The 22,415-nt window shown below is 45.2% G+C and overlaps 1 protein-coding gene across 1 annotated transcript in view; it reads right to left on the bottom strand.

Annotated features, from left to right (window-relative positions):
* The window catches only part of LOC136580522 (C5a anaphylatoxin chemotactic receptor 1-like), a 32,495-nt gene extending 11,781 nt beyond the window's left edge, over positions 1–20,714 (bottom strand). Inside the window, exon 1 of the mRNA XM_066581139.1 lies at positions 20,582–20,714. The gene's annotated coding sequence lies outside the window, so the exon portion shown is untranslated. The remainder of the gene's footprint in view (positions 1–20,581) is intronic.
* Positions 20,715–22,415: the final 1,701 nt, after the last annotated feature.

Raw genomic sequence — 22,415 nt, 5'->3', positions numbered from 1 at the left:
GAAGATAGAAACGTGACTTATCTCACAAAAGCTCTCAAAATCAGATATATTGCAAGCCACTAACCAGCAATATACATAAGACGGCAGTATTAGGGCTCTACAATCTACTCCCCTGGGACCTGACCAAGTCACTGCTAGGGAAGATCACAGGGGTTGTAACTGGGGGTTACCTGTAGTCCATTTGTCACATGTGCCGCCACTGTCCTGTTCTCAGCGGTGGAACTTGATGATGGGATAAAGTAGTCCACGTACAGGAAAAACTTTCTGAACAAAACCGGGAACGGTCAGTAATGTCTGTTTACTGTAACTTGGCCACGTTCAAAGTACATCAACAGTGCTGGCACAGATTCAACAAAATAAAGTGGTGTGACAGGGTGGATTACTTAAGGTATTCGGCTAAATCCACAGTCCAAGTTATCTGTGTGATTCCCTTCCCGGTGACTCTCTCTCTCACTCTCTACTGGTCCACATTCACGTTACATGTGTCCTCTTCTCGCCATGCAGCGGTCTTTCTCTTTCTCAGTGCTTAGTGGTAGCACCAGTATATCCTGAGTAGACTGGGCACAGGTCAAGCTGAAGGAAATCGCTTGGCTTCCTACATTCTCTCCTCAAACGGACCTATCAGTGTTGGTGTGATTCACTCGGCAGAACTTCTCTCACTTGCTAACTTGTCAGAAGTACACCTCTATTCTCTCTTTCCCTTTATCTCTCACATCCTTGCAGACACATACATATATATAAAACATAGTCACATGTCTTACACAACGATACATTTTCCAGACATAACCCAGACATTAACCTATTCAATTCTGCAGAGGCGCAATACACATAACTCTGATACATACTACACATAAGACACTAACAAGACAATGGCACGAGCCAGACATATAACATTATGGAAGGGCCCCACTAACTTTGGGCCACTACAATATATTATTTTATCCAGGATGTAATGGAATCTATGATGAAGGCTCCAAACAGATATGAATAAGCCCTTAGCCTACTTAGGTACATGTTATCCATCTCAACTGGATTTTCCATTATGGGTGGCCCTATGAGAAGGGTGTCAGGTCTGGTGAAAGCTGGATTATTATACAGAGGGAGTTGGTTCTGTAGTCACCGTTCATTTCCTATATACATGTGAAGAGAGATGTAGATTGGACCTGCTGGGTACCAATGCTTGAAACATACAAGTGCAGGTGCAGCCTGGTATTTAACTGCTTGCATTATGGGCAGCATGACCTGAGGACAGGTATGCACATTGTACCCATCTATGCTGTTAAGTTTTACTTGGAAGGGTGCTTTGACTCACGAGAGTGGTGCCACTCCAGCATCTCCCCGATTGCAGAGAGACAGCTCTCACCCTGCTTCTGTATAGGGACAGAGCTACCACTCTAGATGCCAAAAGTCATGGGATAGCAGTATGTAAATTGATTATGATGTGGCATTACCTCAGGGGACAACTTTGAAGTGACCACATCTGTACAGGTTGTGTGGTGATATCTTGTGAGTAAGGTTGAACACTGGCAAGAGTGCTCATGGTAAGGTGATATTATCAGAATTAGAACGAGGAGTGATAGGGGGTGCCAGATGGCTGGGTCATTCTTTTTTCCAAAGTTATGCAGCTATGTAACATTCCTCAATCCACAGTGTCATGCATGTATTGGGAATACGTCATAGAATACATTACCTACCACAGTGGACAGAGCAGTGGCTACATAAGGGTACAACAACCAGCATCTGGGTAAAATTGTAAAAAGAGGCTAACAGCTGAAATCACATCCACATACAATGCAGGAGGCCCCAAACACATATTCTGCAAGTCAGTGCAGTATTGTTAAGCATCCGTGGGATATCGGAGCAGAAGACCCACCAAAGTGCCTCGGCTGGGCCTGTGAGGCCTGTGAGGTTGCTAACTATACCCTAGAGGATTGACAACATGTGGCTTGGTCCGATGAGTCACGGTACCAATTATTTTGGGCTCGTCGTAGGGTTTGTGGGGAGCAGAACCCATGAAGCCATTGACCCCAGTTGTCAACAAGGCACAGTGCAGGCTGGTGGTGGTTCCATACAGGTGTGGGATGTGTTCTTATGGCATTGGTTGGGTTCGCCTAAACACATCATTAACCAATGCTCACTACATTTCACTGCTTGGGGACCATTAATAGCCCTTCTTGGACTTCATGTACCCCCACAATGATGGGATATTCCAGCAAGTTTATGCAGCTTGCCTTTGGGCCCAAGCTGTCCAGAATTAGTTTGAGGAGTATTCTGAAGAGTACTTACAAATGGTGACATGAGCTCAATTGAGCATTTATAGGATGTGGTGAAGAGGTCCATTAGCACCCAAGATCCTACACTTACAAATACCACAGAGCTGTGAGGAGCTATCCAGATGGCTCAACATCCTTCCACTCCTTCTGTCCACTTGTGGATTGGATGCCACATCGAACTGCAGCACTTCACTGGGTTGGAGGGTTCCTTCATGATTTTAGTGTTCCATGACTTTTGGCATGTCAGTGTACTTCTCCTTTCTTCCAGTCTTCATGACGCATTCTATGAAAAGTTTCAGCCTCGCCTTACTTAATAAGCAATAATAAATAGCATGTCTCACTTTGTTTTTCAGGATGTTGTGGGGGGTGATGAACCCTTGGATTTCACTTCCACTTATTACTGATGTCATATATATGCTGATGAGGTTTTTTGCAGCTTTTTAATCATGTGCTTTTTCAAAGCTTTTTGGGGTGCCATTTTTTTTAGATTGAGGCATTGAGCTCTATGCATCTTAAACTGGTAATAATAAATTATATGGTGGTTACCGTCTTGCACAATCATAAACACTTACTAAGTCAAGCCTGTATATATCTCAGGACCAAGGCAAGAGGTAGATGGGGCAAGTGACTGCATACAGAACTGTAGAGAAAAATGTGGAGCTGGTGGACACTACTAAACACATGTGCTAAGGAGACAACTAGCCCGCCATTGCGTTTGGCACATGGAAAGCGCGGATGTGGGTGGTGCAAAGTGAGCAATATGCAAAATAATAAATTAGAACCATAGCTAGCCTTAGCTAAATGTACCCCATGTAGTCACACAGGACACAGACCACCAGCTTGTGGGGGGTAGGGGTTGGGGGGGGTGTATCAGGCAGATGTTCGCTGGTGCGATTGCTTTTGTTAGGTTCACCTGGCCAGATGATCTTCCTCCATGTGGCAGCATCTTGTGGAGCTACATGAATCCTTCTCTGTTCTGTCTCCTGCTCACTGATGTTCCAAGGCTCAACTGTCAGCCAATCAGAGCCCCTGCAATATAATTGCTTAGTTCTGCTACTGTAATTATGTACTGAGCTTGGTTCTGCTGCTGTATTTATATTTTGAGCTTGGTTCTAATGCTCTATTAATGTACTGGGCTTGGTTCTTCTCCTAAATTTACATTATGATTTTGGTTCTGGTGTTGTATTTATGAACTGAGCTTGGTTCTGGTGCTGTTTTGTATAAATAAGCCTGGTTCTGGTGCTGTATTTATTTTTTTTTTTAAATCATTTTTTATTCACATTTTCAATAAACATCATGTATTTTACAACTGTTAATTTATAGTCTATTTATTAACTAACTTAAACTAACGTTTCTCTCAGAGGTGTCATGTTAATCCATTTGCATTAATGGAGCCTGGACTGACCATCTGAGTGTATAACACATATAATCAGGTGGGGGGGGGGAAAGGGGGGGGAGGGAGTGGGGGGGGAGGGAGGGGGTCGAGTCGGTGTGTGACACGTCTGTGTGTTAGGACCAGTCGGTTCTCCGCCCAGCAGCTCCCGCCCGTCGCTGAAGGAACTCCGACATCCAGCAACCGGGGTTCCCTACTCTTGTTTGCCTCTAAGGTGAAGTGTTTTTTGTGTTTTTAGGTCGCCTTTTCCCCCCCACGGACCCCCAGCCCGTATGATGAAGCCGGGGGGGGGGGGGGGGGTCGAGGCCGGGATCCCACAGCTCTCTCCGTCTATCCTTCGTTATTCTGAGTCGCTAAGCCCGGGTTATTTGCGGTGCGTAGCCTAGGTCGGGCTTCTATTGCATGCGCTTCCACAGCTCCCATTTTTTCAAGAACTTGTCGCGTGTTCCCATTTTCCAGCTGGTTAACTCTTCCAGATTGTATAAGAGGTCTACTTTCTCCCTCCATTGCTCAATTGTGGGTGGGGTCTTTTGCAGCCATCGGATCGGGATGAGTGTTTTAGCCACTTCAATGAGTAGGGCTATCATGCTGTCTCTATGTGGTTGGAAGTTGGGTGATGGTCTACTGAGGAAAATTATATCAGGCGTTAGCTCAAAGTCTGGTCTTACGCTCTTGATTGCGTTCTCCACACCCTTCCAAAAATTGGTTAGGGTGGCACAATCCCACCATATGTGGCGGTACGACCCCGTCGCTGAGTCGCACCTCCAGCACTTTTCATGCGGGGCCAGCTTGTGAGCAAAGAGCCATTGCGGGGTCCTGTACCACCTAGATAGTAGTTTGTAATGGCTTTCTTGGAGGAGTACGCAGGGTGAGAAGCCAAACGCCCTACGCAGGATTGTTTTCGTGTCTGAATGTGAAAGTGAAATGTCTAGTTCTATCTCCCATGAGGTCAGGTAAGCCGGTTTGGACACCTTCGTTGGGGCTACGTAATGTGTCAGCGCTTGTTTTATGCCTATGTGTTTTAAAGGGTTCTCTCGAGCAAATTTCTCAAATGGGGTGGCTGGTCTAGTAGATCTATATTTTTTCCTAAATTCCTCCGTTATTTGAGAAATATGTGCCTTTTGTAGGAACGATAGGTGCGTATCAGGAAAGAGGGCCTGAATCACCTCTGTCGACTTTTTGCTGGCTAATTGTTGGATATCCTCTATTTTCTTGTCTGTGCATTTGGCCCATATACTTCTGGTCGCCGGATCCGTCAGGGTTCCCACTAGTTTGCAGATTGTGCCTATTGGAGCTATAGGGGAGGGATCCGGTGCCAACGAGTCGCTCAGTTTTGCCCAGGTCTCGAGGGGACCCCTCAGCAGAGGGCCATACCTGTCAAGTCTGTGTGCGCTTTTTGAAGGGTGCCAGAGTTCATCCAACCATGCGCCACCATGTGTTGCTCTGGCCATCTGCTGTAGTAGGGGGTCTCTCTTTGGATTCGCCAATTCCCACCAGTATCCTAGTTGTATGGCTTTGTAGATGTCCTGGGGACACGGCATATCTATCCCTCCCTCCCATCTCCTCTTAGTTAGGAGAGAATGGGCCATTCTTGGCCTTTTCTGTTTCCATATGTATCCTATGAAACCCGCTTTGAGAGACTGGAAGAATGTGTTTGGGATGTGAATGGGCAGCATGCGGAGCTTGTAGGTGATTATGGGCATAACATACGATTTGAGGATGTTTTTTCGCCCAAACCAAGATATGTAGGGGATATCGTATGAGCGTAGGAGGTTTTTGACTTGAGTTAGGAGTGGTAGGAAGTTGGCGCTATATAGTTTCTCAGCTTCTTTGGTGATTTTAATCCCCAGGTAGTCGATAGTATTTTCTAGCCAAGTAAAGGGGGATAGTGTCTTGAGTGTTTTGCTGCTCTCTCGTGGGACTGAAACATTTAATATGTTAGATTTCCCGAAGTTTATTTTGAAATCGGATATTTGGCCGAAATTTTCCAGTAAAGTCACTAGTTTGGGGACACCTTTATGGGGATTTGATATGATGAACATAATGTCATCGGCAAATGCTGCCAACGACAAGTTCTCCTGACCTACCGTGATCCCCTCTATCTCAGGGTGTTGTCTCACCTCCTGCAGGAGGGGTTCTATAGCTAGAACGAAGAGGGATGGTGAAAGGGGGCAGCCCTGACGTGTTCCGTTGTGAATGTTGAACGGTTGGGAGAGAGTGTTGTTAACTCTCAGTCTTGCGTAGGGATTCTTATATAGTGAGAAGATTGCTGTTATCAATTGGTTGGGAAGGTTATAATGGTTCAAAACTTTTTCTAAGTATATCCAATTGACGCGATCGAATGCTTTTTCAGCGTCTGTTCCTATCAGGACCAAGGGGATTTTATGTTTTTGTGCATATCTCATTGCGTGGATAATTCTATAGCTGTTGTCCTTTCCTTCTCTACCTTTTATAAATCCGGCTTGTTCTTGATTTACTAATTTGGGGAGTAAGTCTTCTATTCTTTTGGCTAGCAATTTCGCCCATAGTTTCACATCTAGTTTAATTAGTGATATTGGTCTATAATTGTTGCACACTTCTGGATCTTTATTGTCTTTTTGTATGAGGGTCACGTGGGCTTCCAGGGCTTGTTTGGGGAGTTCATTGCCCTGCAATAGGGAGTTGAAGACGCTCGTTAAGTTTGGGATTAGTATTTTCTTGAACGTTTTGTAATAGTTTGCCGAGAAACCATCAGGGCCCGGACTTTTACCCAACGGGCAGGATGTGATCAGTTCTTCAACCTCCTTTTCTGTTACTTGGGAGGTTAATGACTGGGCGTCTGTTTCCTCTATTTTTGGGAGTTTTAGTTTACTCAAGAATAAGTCTGTTTTAGTTCTTAGTTGTTCTAGGTCATCTGGTGTGCTGTTCCCTCTTATATTGTATAGTTTCTCGTAGAACGAGTGGAAGACTTTTGCTATGTCCTGGGTGGTTGTAACTATTTTCCCTGTGTTGTCCCTAATTGAATTAATCTGGTTTCTGGTGCGGGCTTTTTTGAGTTGTGCGGTCACGAATTTGCTTCCTTTATTCCCTTGTATGAAGAGTGTTTGCTTTAAGAATAAATGTTTTTTGTTGAATCGGGACCGTAGAAGTCTTCCCAATTCTCGCCGCTTGTCTATAAGCTCTTCCCGCCTGTCTTTAGCTTGTGATTGTTTTGCTATTCTCTCTAGCTTCGCAATCTGGGATAGTAAAGTGTCTATCTCCATTTGTTGGGCTTTTTTTGTTCTAGATCCCAGGGCAATCAGTAATCCCCTCATGTAGGCCTTGTGAGCTTCCCAAATCAACGGGGGCTTTAGTTCGTCTTTGTTATTTAGTTGGAAATATTCTTCCAGTAGGTCTATCAGTTTGGTTTTTTCCTCTATGTTGTCTAGTAGGGCGTCATTTAGTCTCCATGTCCATTCTTTTGGGGCTTCCAACCCTATTTTTATATCTATGTGGATCGGGGCATGATCTGAGAGTGTAATTGTCTCTATTATCGCTTTTTCTACTTGGGGCAATAGGTTATTGGAAACAAATATATAGTCCAGCCTTTGGTATGTGTCGTGGACCTCGGAGTAGTAAGAGTAATCTTTAGTTGCGGGGTTTAGGGTCCGCCATGCATCTACCAAATTTAAACTCCCCAGTGCCTTGATAGCCCTGCTAAGCTGTCCCCTCGAGACCTGCGACTTGCCCCTAGACGAGTCCAGTAGGGGGTCTAAGGTTACATTCCAATCCCCCCCCCAGGATAACGGGTCCTATAGCAAATTCTTTGAGAATGTCTAGTTGTTTGATGAGCCAGTCTATCTGATTTGTATTTGGCACATACAGGTTAGCTATTGTTAGGTTTACATTATTTAACTTCCCTCTCAGAAAGAGGACTCTGCCCTCTTCGTCTGAGTATTTTGACGATAAGACAAAGTTGGTTGTTTTGTGAAACAATGTCGAAACCCCTTTCGAGGCTGAGTGTGGGTGAGAGCTGTGGAAGGCCTGCGCGAACGCCCTACCAGGGAGAGAAAAGCATTTGTCTCCCCTGTAGTGCGTCTCTTGCATGAGAAGTATTTTTGTTTTGTATTTTTTGAGTAGCTGTGAGATCCCGCACCTCTTCCTCGGCGTGTTGAGGCCTCTCACGTTAAACGAGGTGCATCTTAACGTTTCCTCAGTCATCATATCTCAGACGGGCGAGAGCTGCTAGGCGGGTGCACGCCGGTGTCTCTGAGTTGTCGAGGGGGGCTGTGAAAAAAGAGATAAGAGAATAGAAGCAGAGGTCAAGTATCTATCTGTATACTGTTCGAGTTTAGAGCTGTCTTCTCGGCAATCTCTCACGGTTCTTCTGTTGCTTCTGGTGATTACCGGAATCTGCTGCGTCGGGCTTTTGGGTCGTGTGCGGTAGTTGGTTTTCTGCGTTCTGTGGAGAATAAAGCGGGCTGGGGTCCGTCCGGGCCCTGACTGTCAACACACAGTTATGGGGTTTGGGGGGGGGGGGGAGGGGGGGGGGGAAATAGTTGTAGCAATAGGGTCACAAACAAGATAAGTAACAAATATATAGAAATTTCACACTATCTGTGTGAGGAGATACAAACGATTTCTATGTCTGTATCTTTGAGACGTTGAAAGATTAAACTGTTAATTAGTAATAACTTCGTGGACTGTTCCTTCAAGCCTGATCTGGGTGAGACGATCAAGCACACCTGTTTTCAGGTGAATCCTGGGAAGTTGTTTTCTGTGGTAAAGTCCAAAAGATAAATGAAAAAGAACAAGTGGGAGGGGGGGACCTTTCGGTGGATCGTCCCCTGTTAGTATGGGTGGGTATAAACAAATGAACTAGCAGTCTTTGAGGACAAGCGAAGAGTTCAAGAATCTTTTTTCACCCCCCTCATGTCTCTTCCACTTTTAACCGAGGGCGTTCACTCATGCGCCCCTGTAAATTTCAGGTCTCTTCCCCCATGCTTTCCTCTCTGAGGCCCTTTCTTTGTTTGTTTCTGGGCGGTTTTGCGTGGTGCGCCACTCTCCATTCTTCTGGAACTGGGAGGCTAGGCAGCGCCGGGAGCTCGGGTAAAGGAAGCCAATTCGGGATCTCCATGGGCTCTATTTCTAGAGCCTGCCATGAGTTGCGAAGATCTTCGGGCGAGCGAATATTCAACCTCTTACCCTTGTATGTCACCCCCAGGCCAAAGGGGAAGAGCCATGCATATCGGATATTTCTCGACTTCAGTACCTCTAGCAGCGGTTTCAGTATCCTGCGCTTTGCTAGTGTGGAGGGGGCTAAGTCTTGGAAGATTTGTATCGCTACGCCTCCATATTGCAAATCTCTCTGGCCTCTGGCGGCATCCAAGATGGCCACCGCGTCAGGAAAGGCTAGTAGTTTGCATATAATGTCCCTTGGCGGTTCTTCATTTGTGGGCTGTGGGCGCAGGGCTCTGTGGGCTCTTTCTATGGACATTGTCGATGCTCTCTCTTGTCCCACTAGTGTGATAAAAATTTCCTTCACTACTTTGAGGAGTGCTTCACTTGCCCATGACTCGGGGACCCCTTTAATCCGGACATTGCTGCGCCTACTTCTATTTTCCAAATCCTCTTGCTGCAGCATTGTTCTATTTAGGTAGGTATGCTGGGCTTTCAGGGTCTGCGCTATCTCTGTGGAGTGTATTGTGATAGCGGAGGTTGTGTTTTCTAGGTCCTCCACCCTCCTCCCCGTGTGCCTCACCTCCTCCTTTATGGCAGTCAGCTCTGCTAGCACCGGGCTCATCGCTTTGTTCAGGAGGCTCCTCATAAACCCTCTTGAAACGCCTTCCTCTTCATCTCCCTCCGACGAGGATTCACCCTCCCGCTCTCTCTGAGGTGCTGCTGCGGCCGCCGGCGCCATCTTGCCTGGAGCGCGAGGTGAGCGCGGGGTCCGTTCTCTGATGAACCTCTGCAGATCCGTTTGCCCTTTAGCCAGGCGCGGGGTCCCCATCTGTTCTCCAGTTCTTTCTCTGCTCGTTTTCACCATTTTGCTATATATTAGCCGCTGTGGTGTGCTTGCTGGGTCGTCTCAGTGATGGAGCTGTCTCACTAAGCCACCATCACTCTCCGCGGTCAGGCCACGCCCCTGGTGCTGTATTTATGGGATAAGCTTGGTTCTATTGCTACATATATTCTCTGAGCTGTTCTAGTATGGGTATGCTGCTATCCTGCTGATTTCTACAAAGTACAGGCAGTCTAGCAAGCTCGTTGCCATTCCTATAATTTCAATGGGACTGCCAGAGATCACCAAGAACTTGAAGTTGGCTGTTTCCAACAGTTCTTCTGAAATGAATGGAGCAGTGGTGCGCATCCATGACCATCTCTCTATTCATCTGGGGACCTCCAGGACCCCTTGTTCTCATGACCGGTGGGGTCTCAATGGTCAGTCTCCCACAAATCTGATAGTTGTCCCCTATTCTGTGGATAGGGGATAACATCTTTTGGGGGGGAATACCCTTTAAAGCAACCAGATAGCATTCATAAACCTTGAACACCAACAGATCTTGTCCTGTTGCTGGTACATATTTAATTGGAAAGAGGGGAATAATCTCCTACCAGATACGTCTGGCAACCGCTTATTCCTGGCTCAGCAAGAAGCAGGCTTGTTGAAACCCAACATGCTTGATCTTTGCTTCCCACAGCCTTTAGGGAACAGTCAGGAGGCCCGCATAGACATACTAGCATTAATATAATGTGTATGGGCACCCTTTTACAGACGACTCTCTTTCATGGAAGGAAAACCCCATTATAGAGATCTCCTTTAAGATGTCAGAGGAGCTTAACTATTCCAGATGTAGTTGTATATGTATGACTCAAAACTATTACAATGTGATGGATGGCTCTGAGGGTGTTTATAGCCACAAGCAAATACATGGTAGTATCGGCACTAGTGGTTCTGGCACGTACTGGAGCTGCACTTCTCAAATACCAGCTGCCTCCTTTATTGTGCGACTATCCCTCGCTAACAGGCACAGATTATCCAGAACACTTCTTCCAGAGCTCCCCAAGCCGACTCCTCCCTCCTTTGGCAGCTCTCTCTCCCAACAATGCAGGCCCTCTTAAGGCTCAGTACCACTAGAATTGATCTCCAGCTTGCAGTTCTTTATAATCTCAAGTCCTCTAGATCTTCCACCTGACATCTGCAGCCAATGGGAAGTTATATACAAAAGTCCATAAAGAAATACACAAACTGCAGTAATGTATGACATCCAGTAGAGATCGCCTTTATACCATCCAGATTACATAACTATAGGAACCATAACAGGGCTCATTACTGCACAAACTCGTATCTGGGCTCCCTCCTTACATATATAGGACAAGGTTGCTCTGAGGAAAACTGATGTAACCAGTATATCAGAAGTTAGCGCTCACCACAGGGGTGTTTGCAACTGCGGATGTGGATTGTAACTAACGACATGGTCACCACAAATGCAATAGCAAAAGTACAAACTGTTTCATCACTGGAAGGTTCATAAGAGGAAATCTTTGATTATCCTCTATTCTCCAAACCAGTCTGTTGCTACGTTATCCAATTTTTGGTCTTTGCTTCCTACATCAAGAGGTTTGCAGTATGGACAAATTATTTTTTGTTAGAAGGGCCCAATGAAAATTAGCTGGTTAAAGAATGTTCCACCAGTCTGCATTTAGATTTAATCTCTGAAGAACTCAGCAGTAAATGTCAAGTTCTTTTGCAGTGCCCCCACGGGTAAAATGAAGAATTACAACACTGGAGGTGCCATTTGCATTATACCTGGGTCATTAATACAAACCTTTCAAGTTCATGAAACTAGAAAAAGGTGAAGGCAAAAAAAAGCCTAGCTTATGCTCACAGGTGTTGTGGTGCAAAAACAATAGGCTGAGTCAAGGCTTCACCTGACTTCTCTCTTTATAAATGATGGAGCCAGTATGTCAGGAGCTACCACTCACCATACAAGTGTTTGCACCAGCTTTGCTGCCATTTCTGAAAAGTGAGATCAAGCTTTGACTCAGCCTATTGATTCCCCACCCCCCCTGGCACCCATGCACCTAAGCCGGGCTCAGCGATGTTCTGGGGCTGCTGTGCATCCTTTGACAGGAAAGTGCAGCATGTGAAGGGCAGCACGCATTTAATCGAGCATCAGGAAATCCTAGGAGAAAACAGCATGCCTTCTGTGATGAAGCTGAAGCTTGGGCAACATTGGACCTTCCAACAGGACAATGACCCCAAGCTTACCTCAAAGTCCACCAAGGCTTGGTTTCAAAAGACGTCCTGGAAGATCCTGGAGTGACCATCACAATCGTCTGACTTGAAATCCATAGAAAATCCTTGGTGGGATGTGAAGAAGGTGATTGCAGCACAGACAACCCACAATATTAGTCATTGGGAGACCATTGCCCATGAGGAATGTGATGAGATTCCTCAGGAACGCTGTCAGAAGCTGCTGCCTGGTGATGCATCACGTTTGCAGCAGGTCTGAACAGCAAAAGGTGCTCTACTAAGTACTAAAGATGCTTGTCATGAAGGGGTGAATAATTCTGAGATTATAGTAGTCATTAAAAGTGGCATTTTGTGGTGAATTTGAGGAAACAGCTTGTTATATTAGTTGTCTTGAGCTATTTAAATTGTTCTTGTTTGGATTGGGGTTTGTTCGCAAACAGCTGTAAGTTTGTAAATTTGGCAAATAAAACTAATTTGCAATGGTGGGGGTGAATAATTTTAATTGCAACTATAGCTACATGAGACAGCCAACACCCAACATGTACAGAGTGGCTTGACTCCTAAGCCCACTCTGTACAATGACATGTACAGCAGATGTTGGGAAAGGGTTATAGTACATTCCCTTCCAGCTCATTTCCCGATCCTTTATATTGTTATTACTATTGACTCTGTACTGATCCTGACCATCACCTTGTTCCTATACTCTTGCCCTTTGGTCTTGTTGTCCTTTCCAGGTTCCGACTCCTGACCTGCTCCTGGCTACAGTTTTCCTCGTTTTTCTAGTTTTCCTCTCGTTTCGTCTCACTGTGCCTGATTTTGTGGTGATGACTCCTGGCTCCATTCCTGACCACACTGTCAGGTGCCTTCCTCAGCACTACTAGCCTATTTTGGGGACCGCAAGCTGGGCATCTCCCTGCAGCAAAGTCCATAAGCCTTCCAGAGTTAAACTTGAAAAACAGAGGGGTCCCTTTGAATCCTCATCCCGATTAAGTCTGCCCCAATTATATTGCAGCTTAGAGGATCCGCATTCTGATACATGAATGAAATACATAGAGTAAAATTACAAAATCCCATCTACCCGGTCTGGCGGGGTTCAGGACCTCCTCAAAGATGGATTTGCGGACTTATTTGTCTTCCCCCGTCACTATAATGTAATATACTCTACTTCTATATTAGATACATGAGCAATGTTGACTTACTTAAGAATATGTTGCAAAATAAGTGTTTAAAGAGAACATCCTGTCCACATAGAGCAGTGCGTGCCCAGAAATACATGAAAATAAACCTGGTGGATTGCACAATTCTGCGGTGTTCTCTGTGCAGAAGAGAATATGCTAAAATAATCAACAGTCATTCAAAAGTTCAACTTTGTATGTTGTTTATGTGGAAGTTAAAACCCTAAAGTAGGAAATGTTCTTTCCTGCCCCTACTGGCAGCCAGACCGATCCCAAGATCAACCTTCTACGTTAATACCAGTAACCCTGTACACGGTGCTTCTCAAGGAAGATGTTAACTCTTTCTTAAATGTATCCACACTTGCAGTCCTTACCGAGTACAGTTGGGTCAGGTCCAACAACTTTACAGTGCAGACAAATTTTCCATAGAGGAAAATCGGCAGCAAATCCGTAGGGGCGAAATCTGCACTTAAATGGTATTTTGCCTCTGATTGCCTATTCTGGGTGCCCATCACGTGGCTGTGGGAGAAATCGCCTTTTAGCAGCATCTGCTGACGCCATGTTCATGTTTCAGCTGGAATGCACAATACATGAGTGGGCGGACAGGACCAGTAATTCAAGCGAATCGCAAACAGACACAGTCATGCAAAAGCGTAACTTGAAGCTCCTGGGCCCCAATGCAAAACCTGTAACGCGGCCCCCAACTATAATGCTTTATTCATAGTACTGGGCTCCCTATATGGAGAAGAGAGGCCTTATGGGCCCCCTAAGACTCCTGGGCCCGGGTGCAACCGCATCCCCTATAGTTACACCCCTGCAGTCACGGTGATGGGTGCATACTTATTTGCTTGGAAAGCTGGGGCAAAAGTGATGCAACCAAAAGTCCTATATTAAAACATTGAGTGGCTGGTGCTGCCAGAGCAAACCATTGAAAACATCTGATAAAATGCAACAAGGGTGCTTACTGACTTTAGCGCTAAAATATCCAGTACTTGATAAACACGTTTCCTCATCTGATATGGAAGCCGCTCTCCATCTCATGATACTAGATGATTACGATAATGGGATGTTGTGGCGGATACGTTGTTTGGCAGATCTGACCTAGTTTACCGGTCTCAACAAAGGCCACGGGGACGGATCAGACTTTCCATTAAATATGTCCAGGGAGCCGTCACGGATGAGGGTTTAATCCCAACTGCAGAAGTAGAATAATCTGACATGTAACTGCTCATGCTGCGGCCGTACGGCGCCTGTCTGTCCGGGGGACAAATGCATCTCTAGAATTCTTATTGGGTTCTAGAATGTGTTTAACCCAATGGTGTAGGAATAAAACAATCAGGCATTAACCCCTTAAAGACCAGCCCATTTTTAGTTTTTTGTTCTTGTTTATTCGTCCCCACGTTCCAGCAGCTGTAACTGTATTCTTCACTGTATCTTAAAATAAGTAGTATTTTACTTTTGGTAGCATTTAACCCCTTAGTGACGGCCCCATAGTGTTTTTACATCCTGCCATTGCAGGATGTGTATGCAGGGAGATAGCGGCGCTATCTCCCTCCATACATCGCGGGTGTCAGCTGTTTATTACAGCTGACACCGCGGGCAACAGCCCCGACACGCCGCGTGGCCGATCGGGGCTGTTAAACCTTTAAATGCTGCTGTCAATCGGGGGAGCCGTGCGGGTGTCATGGCAGTCGGGGGGCCTTCTGAAAGGCCCCAGGGCTGTCTTGGCAGTATGCCTATCAAGCCATCTCTGTGGGGTGGCCTGATAGACTGCCTGTCAGAATGCAGTATGATGTAATGCTATAGCATTACATCATACTGCAGGAGCGATCAAAGCATCGCTGGTTGTGGTCCCCCCTGGGGACTTAAAGAAAATGTAAAAATAAGAACAAGAAATTTTTTATAATTATTTTTTTAAAAAGTAATAAAAAGTTATTTTTAAAAAGCCTTTGCTATATTTACAATAAAAGAATTTAAATGATAAAGCAAAAATACGTATTTGCTATTGCTGCTTCTATAAAAGTCTGATCTATCAAAGTAATGCATTATTCATCCCGCAAGTTGAACGTTGTCCCAAAAAAATAAATAAAGAATGCCAGAAATGTGCTTTTTTTGGTCACCCTGTCTCCAAGAAAAAATGTAATAAAAGGCGATCAAAAAGTCGTATGTATTCAAAACCAACGGAAATGACAGAACGTACCGCACAAAATGAGTCCTCACACAACTATGTCGACGGAGAAATAAAAGTTAGTGTGCGCAGAAAATGGAGACAGAAAATAATTGTAAAAAATTCAATATCTTTAAAAAAAATACAAGTAGTACAACAAAAAAAACCAATATAAGTTTGTTTTTCCATTTCTCTCCACTTAGAATTTTTTTAACGTTTTTCAATACATTATATGGTACATTAAATAGTACCATTGAAAAATGCGCCATCGATGGATAAATAAAGAAGTTACGATTTTTTAAAGGGGGGGAGAAAAAAACAAAAATTAGAAAAAAACAAAAAAGCTCCGTCACTAAGGGGTTAATATACCATATTATGTAATGAAAAACTAAAACGTTTCTAAGTCTGATGAACTAGAGATAAAAATGCAATTCCGGCATTTTTGCATGTGGGCAGGGTGTATTTAGGCGTTTACAGAAGAGTAAAAATAAGATGTTCGCTTTGTTATGTTGGTCAGTACCATTATGGCGATAACAAATTTATATAGTTTTTAAAAATAATGTTTAACTACTTTGCTTTTTGTCGTCACACTCTGACCCCACAACTTTTTTATTTTACCATCAATGAGGTTTTATTAGGGCTTTTTTGGTAAGGTTGAACTGTAGGGTTTTTTTTTGCTAGTACCATAGAGTACATAAAACTTTTAAATCATTTTTTAATCAATTTTTTTCTAGTAGCATGGTGCTCAATAGAGTTGAATGAACGTACTCTGTCGAGCTTGATGCTCGTTCGAGTATTAGTGTACTCGATGGTGCTCATTACTCGAACGAGCATCAAATCGTGTTCGACCCCGCCCCAGCTTTTGGCTCCTCCTTGCTGTGACGTGCCTGTTTTGGCCCCTCCCCGTCCAAAAATTTTTGGTCTGGCAGGAAGAGGAAGGGGAGGAGGAAGAGAGAGAGAGACAGGGAGAGAGATTTTTATTAAAAAAATGGGAAAAGGTTTTTGTTTTAACTTTGAATATTTTTTTTATTTCCTGTAATATTTAAACCTGTAATATTTAAAACATTTACATTTAACTTATTTGTAATTTTTTTTAGTCCACATAGGGGACTTGAACTATCTGTTGTGTAAGGCCACTTTCACACACTGCAATTACTGTGGCATTTGGAACGCTGCGATAATTGCGGTATATCCCTCCCATTGATTTTAATGGGGCCCTGCAGACATCCATTCGAACCCGGCGATTTCTACCGCTGTGATTTTTGAGCATTGTGTGCTCAATTTTGCAGAGTTTTTGCACTTTTTAACGAACCCGATAACCCATCAGAATGATGGGGTGCGTTAAAAAGCGCTGTCAGTAAAATTGTGGCTTTTTGTCAACGCTATGTGTGAGAAAGGCCTAAATGCTTTTACAATATGCTGCAATATTGCAATATTGTATTTCTGCAGGCATTCTACTAAAAGGTGCCACAGGCACTGCTTAATAGGCAGAGACACATGACAGTCCTAGTAGCCTTCACTGACATGACACTTGAATGGCACCTCCTGATGTCGTCGCGAGGGGCCATTCTGGAGACAGAACGGTAACCCCCTTCTCTCAGGCCATTTAAAATAAACTAACCAGCTCAGTATTGGAATATAATATTAACCACTGAGCCATCGTACTGCTAAGAATATGCCTGCCAACAATGCTGTGGGTTGTTTCCAGTGACAACCAGCAGAATTGTGAATATAGCTCAGAACTATAATGCAACCTGTAACTCTAGATCAGTAAAATATAAACTGTACATGATAACAGTATCAGTCCCTTATCTACATAGTAACATAGCTTGTAAGGCTGAAATAAGACATATATCCTTCCAGGTCAGTCTATTGTTCTGCAATGTTGATCCAGAGGAAGGCAAAAAATAACCCATGAGGTAGAAACTATTAACATCTTAGGCCTCATGCTCACGGCCGTGACGGACTCCGCCAGTGGGATATCGCAGCGGAGTCGGCTACAGCGCCCCCCAAGACCCGCTTACTCACCACTCCGGATCTGCTGTATGTGTCCCGGCTGGAGGGCCAGCGCGCATGTACAGTACAGCCCCTTACGCGCCGGAAGTGCCAGATGACGCGGCCGGCAGTGGGCGGGGACGAGTATTTACGTGATACTTTCGCTGTGGTACAGCAGAAGTATAGTGTGATGGCAGGCTTCCGTTGACTACAATAGAAGCAGGCCACGTGTATTCCCGCGGCAAATAGAGCATGCCGTGTTTTCTTTCACGCTGCGAAATTCAGCAGTGGAATTCCGTAACATCCGTAACATGAACATTGAGCTATTAGGTTCAATAGAACCTAATAGCTGCGGGACAACACTGCGGATTTCGGCCACGTAAAACGCAGCAGAAATCCGGCCGTGGGCATTAGACCTTAAGGAAAGAAAATCCTTCTCAACTACAAATCTAGCAGTCAGAATAATCCCTGGATCACCAATTACAGGCAGGGGTAGCAGACCGCACAGTTGCTATGGGGAAATGGGTGCCCAGGACCAAGTGGCCCTGTCCTTTGTCCCACCTGATGACTAGCCAGCCAACAACCCCCGAAGCTCACATTATATCAAATTGCTGCTGGATGCTGCAGAGCTTGACTGCTTCCCCATCTCCTTCGCTCAGTAGAGTAAGGCCAACTGCTCACGGGCAGATTTGCTGCAAATACCATCCATAGCATGCAATTTTTCTTGCACACAAGTGGAAATCAATTGCGATTTTCAGCCCGCAGAGGAAAAATTTCAGCATGCTCTATTTCTAGGCAGATTCCGTGTGGGCGGCTTTCATTGAAGTCAATGGAAGCCATCCGAGATGCCGCCCTTCCAATCATCATTGTGAAAAGTTAGCGGGATCCGCGTCATCGCCTAGCGATGGCACGGCAAAATCTGTACTGCGCACGTGCGCAGGCCGGACCATCTGCAGAGGAGTCAAGCCCTGCAACATCCAGCAGTAATGTAAGCTTTGGGGGTCTTCAGGGTCCACAGAGGGGGCACTATAACTTTGAGGGATAAAGAGGGAGCACTATTACTTTGTGAGGCTGTAGAAGGGAGGCTCCCCTCACTATTACTTTAGGAAGCCATAGAGGAAGCTATTAGTTTGTGGGTGGGGAAACTAGTACTATTGGAAGGGTTCTGAAAGCTGCATAAGAAATTTTCATGGCAGTCTGGGGCCAGATAGAGATAAACAAGGACAGTCAACTGGAATCAGAGAACAGGACATCTGTGATCACTAAAGGTAACTGAACTATAATCACTATCACTGTGTAGAGCTGGTATCTGGCTATTATTTGCTAACTGTAGACTGGGGACAATCACTTACTTAACCGCTCACTTATCTAATTAACAAAATGAATGTCTACCACTTCTTGCTGTAAACGTGGGGTAGGCCACAGCTTTATTGAATAACTTGTAAACAACATTAACGTTAATAACTTTCTCTAAAAAACCTATCCATGCTGAAAAGCTGATATATTTCTGTCCGTAAAACCGTCCGCCAAGGACGTTCGTAAGCCCCCGTCCTTGGGCTTGCGAACCTTCCTCTCTAACCCTACCCAGCATGGACTACTTCCGGGCCAACCACTAGCTGTGACGACTTCCAAAACTAACTACCTACTCTGCACCCTCACCTCTCTAACCTACTTACCGGGTGGGTGGGTGGGCGTCTTCTCCACTCACAACCACCCTCTTCTCCTCGTGTCTCTCTTCTTCTGCTTCCTTTCTTCCGCTCCCCCGCCCTCTTCACATCCTGTCCTAAACTCCACCCCCCTGGCTCGCTCGTTTACTTTCCCCCCACTCTCCTACTTCCTGTCCCCAGTCACCTGCTGTTTCCTTAAACAGCTCACAGCATGCAATTATTTAGAGCAGGGGTGTCAAACTCATTTTCACATAGGGCCACATCAGCCTTATGGTTACCTTCAAAAGACCAATTGTAATTGTAAGACTGTAGAGTCCCCCATAGTGGCACCAGTAGCAGTAGTGCCTCCCCATAGTGGCTCCAGTAGTAATTGTGTCACCCATAGTGGCCCCAGTAGTAATAGTGACCCCATAGTAGTCACAGTAGTAATAGTGCCCCCGTGTTGGGTCAAGTAGTAATAGCGTCCCCCTATTGGCCTCTGGCTGGCCAGAATCCCTACAGGTATTCCACTCACCCAGCCTGTAGCTCCAGTCAAGCAGCCACGGCTGTGTCTGTGACCACTAACCTCTCCCCTCGGCATCTACGTTGTGTACAGGAGGGCACATGCAGACACCGAAGGGGAGGTCAGCGGTCACAGACTCTACACTGCTCCCGAAGGACCTCTGCTGCTGGCTTGGTGAGTGGAATGCCTGTTAGTTTGATGCATGGCTGGTGTGCCACATAAAATGGGGTGGCGGATCAGATTCAGCCCACGGGCGTTGTGTTTGACATGTGTATGCTGAAAACGCAGGTCATGTTTTCAGGATATCCTATAGTAAGAAAAACAGTGGCAATGTCTGAGGACTGACATTAATTACATCACTGTGCAATACTGAGGAAGTCCAAAAAACATGACCTGTTGGGGGTCCCTGAGAACTGGAGTTGGGGAACACTGCTATAGAGCTATAATATTATACATAGAGCTGAGCTACTGTATCTAAACCTGTTGCATTAGAAGAGTTGTCTTATAGAAATGCAGCCTCCAATACTTATACAGAGAGAGAGTTTTCTATGCAGTCCTGGGTATAAATACATAATGAGAGAGATCTCTGTATTGACCGTTCTTATATTTATACATAGTTATTAGGTCGCCCCTCAGCCGTCTTTCATTCTAAACTAAAGAACTTTTCTGGGTATTGTAATCCGCCAATTCCAATTATTATTTTGGCACCTGCCTTTGGACTTCCTCAATGTCTGATATGTCCTTCTTGAGTACCGGTGTCCAAAACTGTACACAATATCCCATGTGTGGTCTGACCAGTGACTTGTAAAGAGGAAGAACAATGTTCTCATCATGTGCCCCTAGACCTCTTTTGATGCACCCCATGATCCTATTTGCCTTGGCAGCAGCTGCCTGACACTGGTTGCTCCAGTTAAGTTTACAGTTAACTAAAATCCCAAAATTCTTATCTAAATGTTTCTGGAGGCTCTCAGAACTGAATATGTTTCCATTTTAAATAGTTCAGAGAAATGCAATAAAAAGCAGAGACGGAATGATTGAACCCCTTAATGTTCACCTGCAGCCACCTTAGAGCAGAAGCCCAGCACAGGACAGAATCAAGATGTTGGTCACCTGGGTCTCTACTAGAATTATCCATTTCGCCTGGGATCTTCTAGTTCTATCAACTTACAGACAACACAGCAAAATAACACTTACGTTTACTGGCGTTATTCTGCAGACAGGATTTCAGCCATCTACTGTAAAATCCGCTGTTGGATAAGTAAATATTCAGCTACTTTATAGAGTAGGAGACCAGGAAAGAAATGTTGCATTTATCTAGAACTCCTAGAAAAAGTCCAGACTGGAAACTTACTTGGCTGAGTTTATCAGATGCAATCTGGTAACTACAAGAGTACCACCCACTGGAAATGAGGAGTAATGCACCCGTCCGGTATACAATTGTCGTCGTTTACATGGTAACAAGATCAGTTCTGCTCAAGGAAATATTTGCTCTATTTAGCAATTCTCCTAGGTTAGCAACGACTATGCAAACAAATGTGTTATCACAGTATAAAGGCTTCTTATATGGGGCTGCATCATCTTATGTAATGCTGTATGGTGGCGGAAGTCATCAATTAGCAAGTGATGTAGCTTGAAGCTTTTCAGCCCAATATAGTTTGCCTTGTCAGAAGCAACATCATCACCTGGGATCAAAAGGTACCTGTCAAGTTCTATGAGCCCCATAATGTAAGCTATGATCCATAGGATGGAGCCACTGAGTGTGGGGATGGGACTTGCATACTCATCTGCCTTCCCATTCCCTCACTGTCCACCTGCAAATCCACCACTCCGTCCAATGAGCAAACTCATCTTTCCATGCATGTGAGAATATAGTGTGTGCAGGGCCGTAAGTATAGTGGGTGCCATTACATAAAGTCTTTCATCCCTATATAAGCAGACCAGTCCTATAAATGACACATTATACTTGGGGGTCTTACAGATTTAGCATTGGCACCCAACAGCATCAAGTTATGTCTCAGATTGTGCGTGCGTGGAATAAAGAGATTAGTTCACTCAATAGGACCAAGTGGCAACTTTGTTAGTGGGCAGCGAGGAAACGGGAAGGTAGGTGAGCATGAAAGTTACATCCCCAGACTATGAGCTCATGACTTTAGGTAATGGGGCTCAGAAGACCTGACAGGTTCCCTTTAAAGAGGTTGTCTGCTCTTCACTGCTATTTACAGTTTTTATTTATTTAGTTACAGAAGAAGAAATCATATAATGTTCTAATAAACATGTATTTAAAATTCTGCTCACGTCCCTTTCTTATACCGCTGCAGTATCCCCTATCTGCACAGTAGAATGGTAAAGCCCATGGACCGGTCTATCCATAATAATGGCCGTTAGTTATGGGACCCCTGGTGTTCACCACTGATCAGGTATCCAATAGGTGAATAGTAGATTACTGAGGAGCAGAACTCACACAGTATTACCAACTAATCTATCAGTGTCTGTGGAGAAGCCGCTCTTATCTTCTCCCTGTAACCTCTGCCTGGTGCTTGTACTCGGCTATCTCCGGTAGTCCTATTGAAAATGAATGGAGTAGCACTGCGCATGCACGACCATTACTACATTGAATCTCCTGCTCACTGGGGGGGGGGGGGGGGGGTGCAGAGAGCCTGCAGTGAGAAGGAGGGGGACACAGGACCCCTGTTCTCGGAAATGGTGGGGTTTCTGCAGTGGGGGATGGCGCCTTCACCTGTAAGGGTGCCTGTCCACGGGCGGGTTTGAATTGTGTTCCCCGCAGCGATAATCCGGCCGCGGGGAACGCAGTGAAAGTTTTCCATAGCGTTGCAATGGAGAGCGCTTCCCCCCTGTCCACGAGCGGAGATCTGCGATTCTCCGCTCGCGGGGGCGGCAATTCGCTGCTGCGAATTTACTGTGATTCTCTGCAGTCAGCCTATCTGTCAGATAGGCTGACAGCAGCGATCCGTCTGCCAGCTCCTGCTCCCGGGATACCGCAACGCCCATGGACAGGCAGCCTAAGACA

The sequence above is a fragment of the Eleutherodactylus coqui genome, chromosome 10 (assembly GCF_035609145.1).
Source record: "Eleutherodactylus coqui strain aEleCoq1 chromosome 10, aEleCoq1.hap1, whole genome shotgun sequence".
NCBI classification, from domain to species: domain Eukaryota; kingdom Metazoa; phylum Chordata; class Amphibia; order Anura; family Eleutherodactylidae; genus Eleutherodactylus; species Eleutherodactylus coqui.
This window is presented reverse-complemented; position numbering and strand designations above follow the sequence as displayed.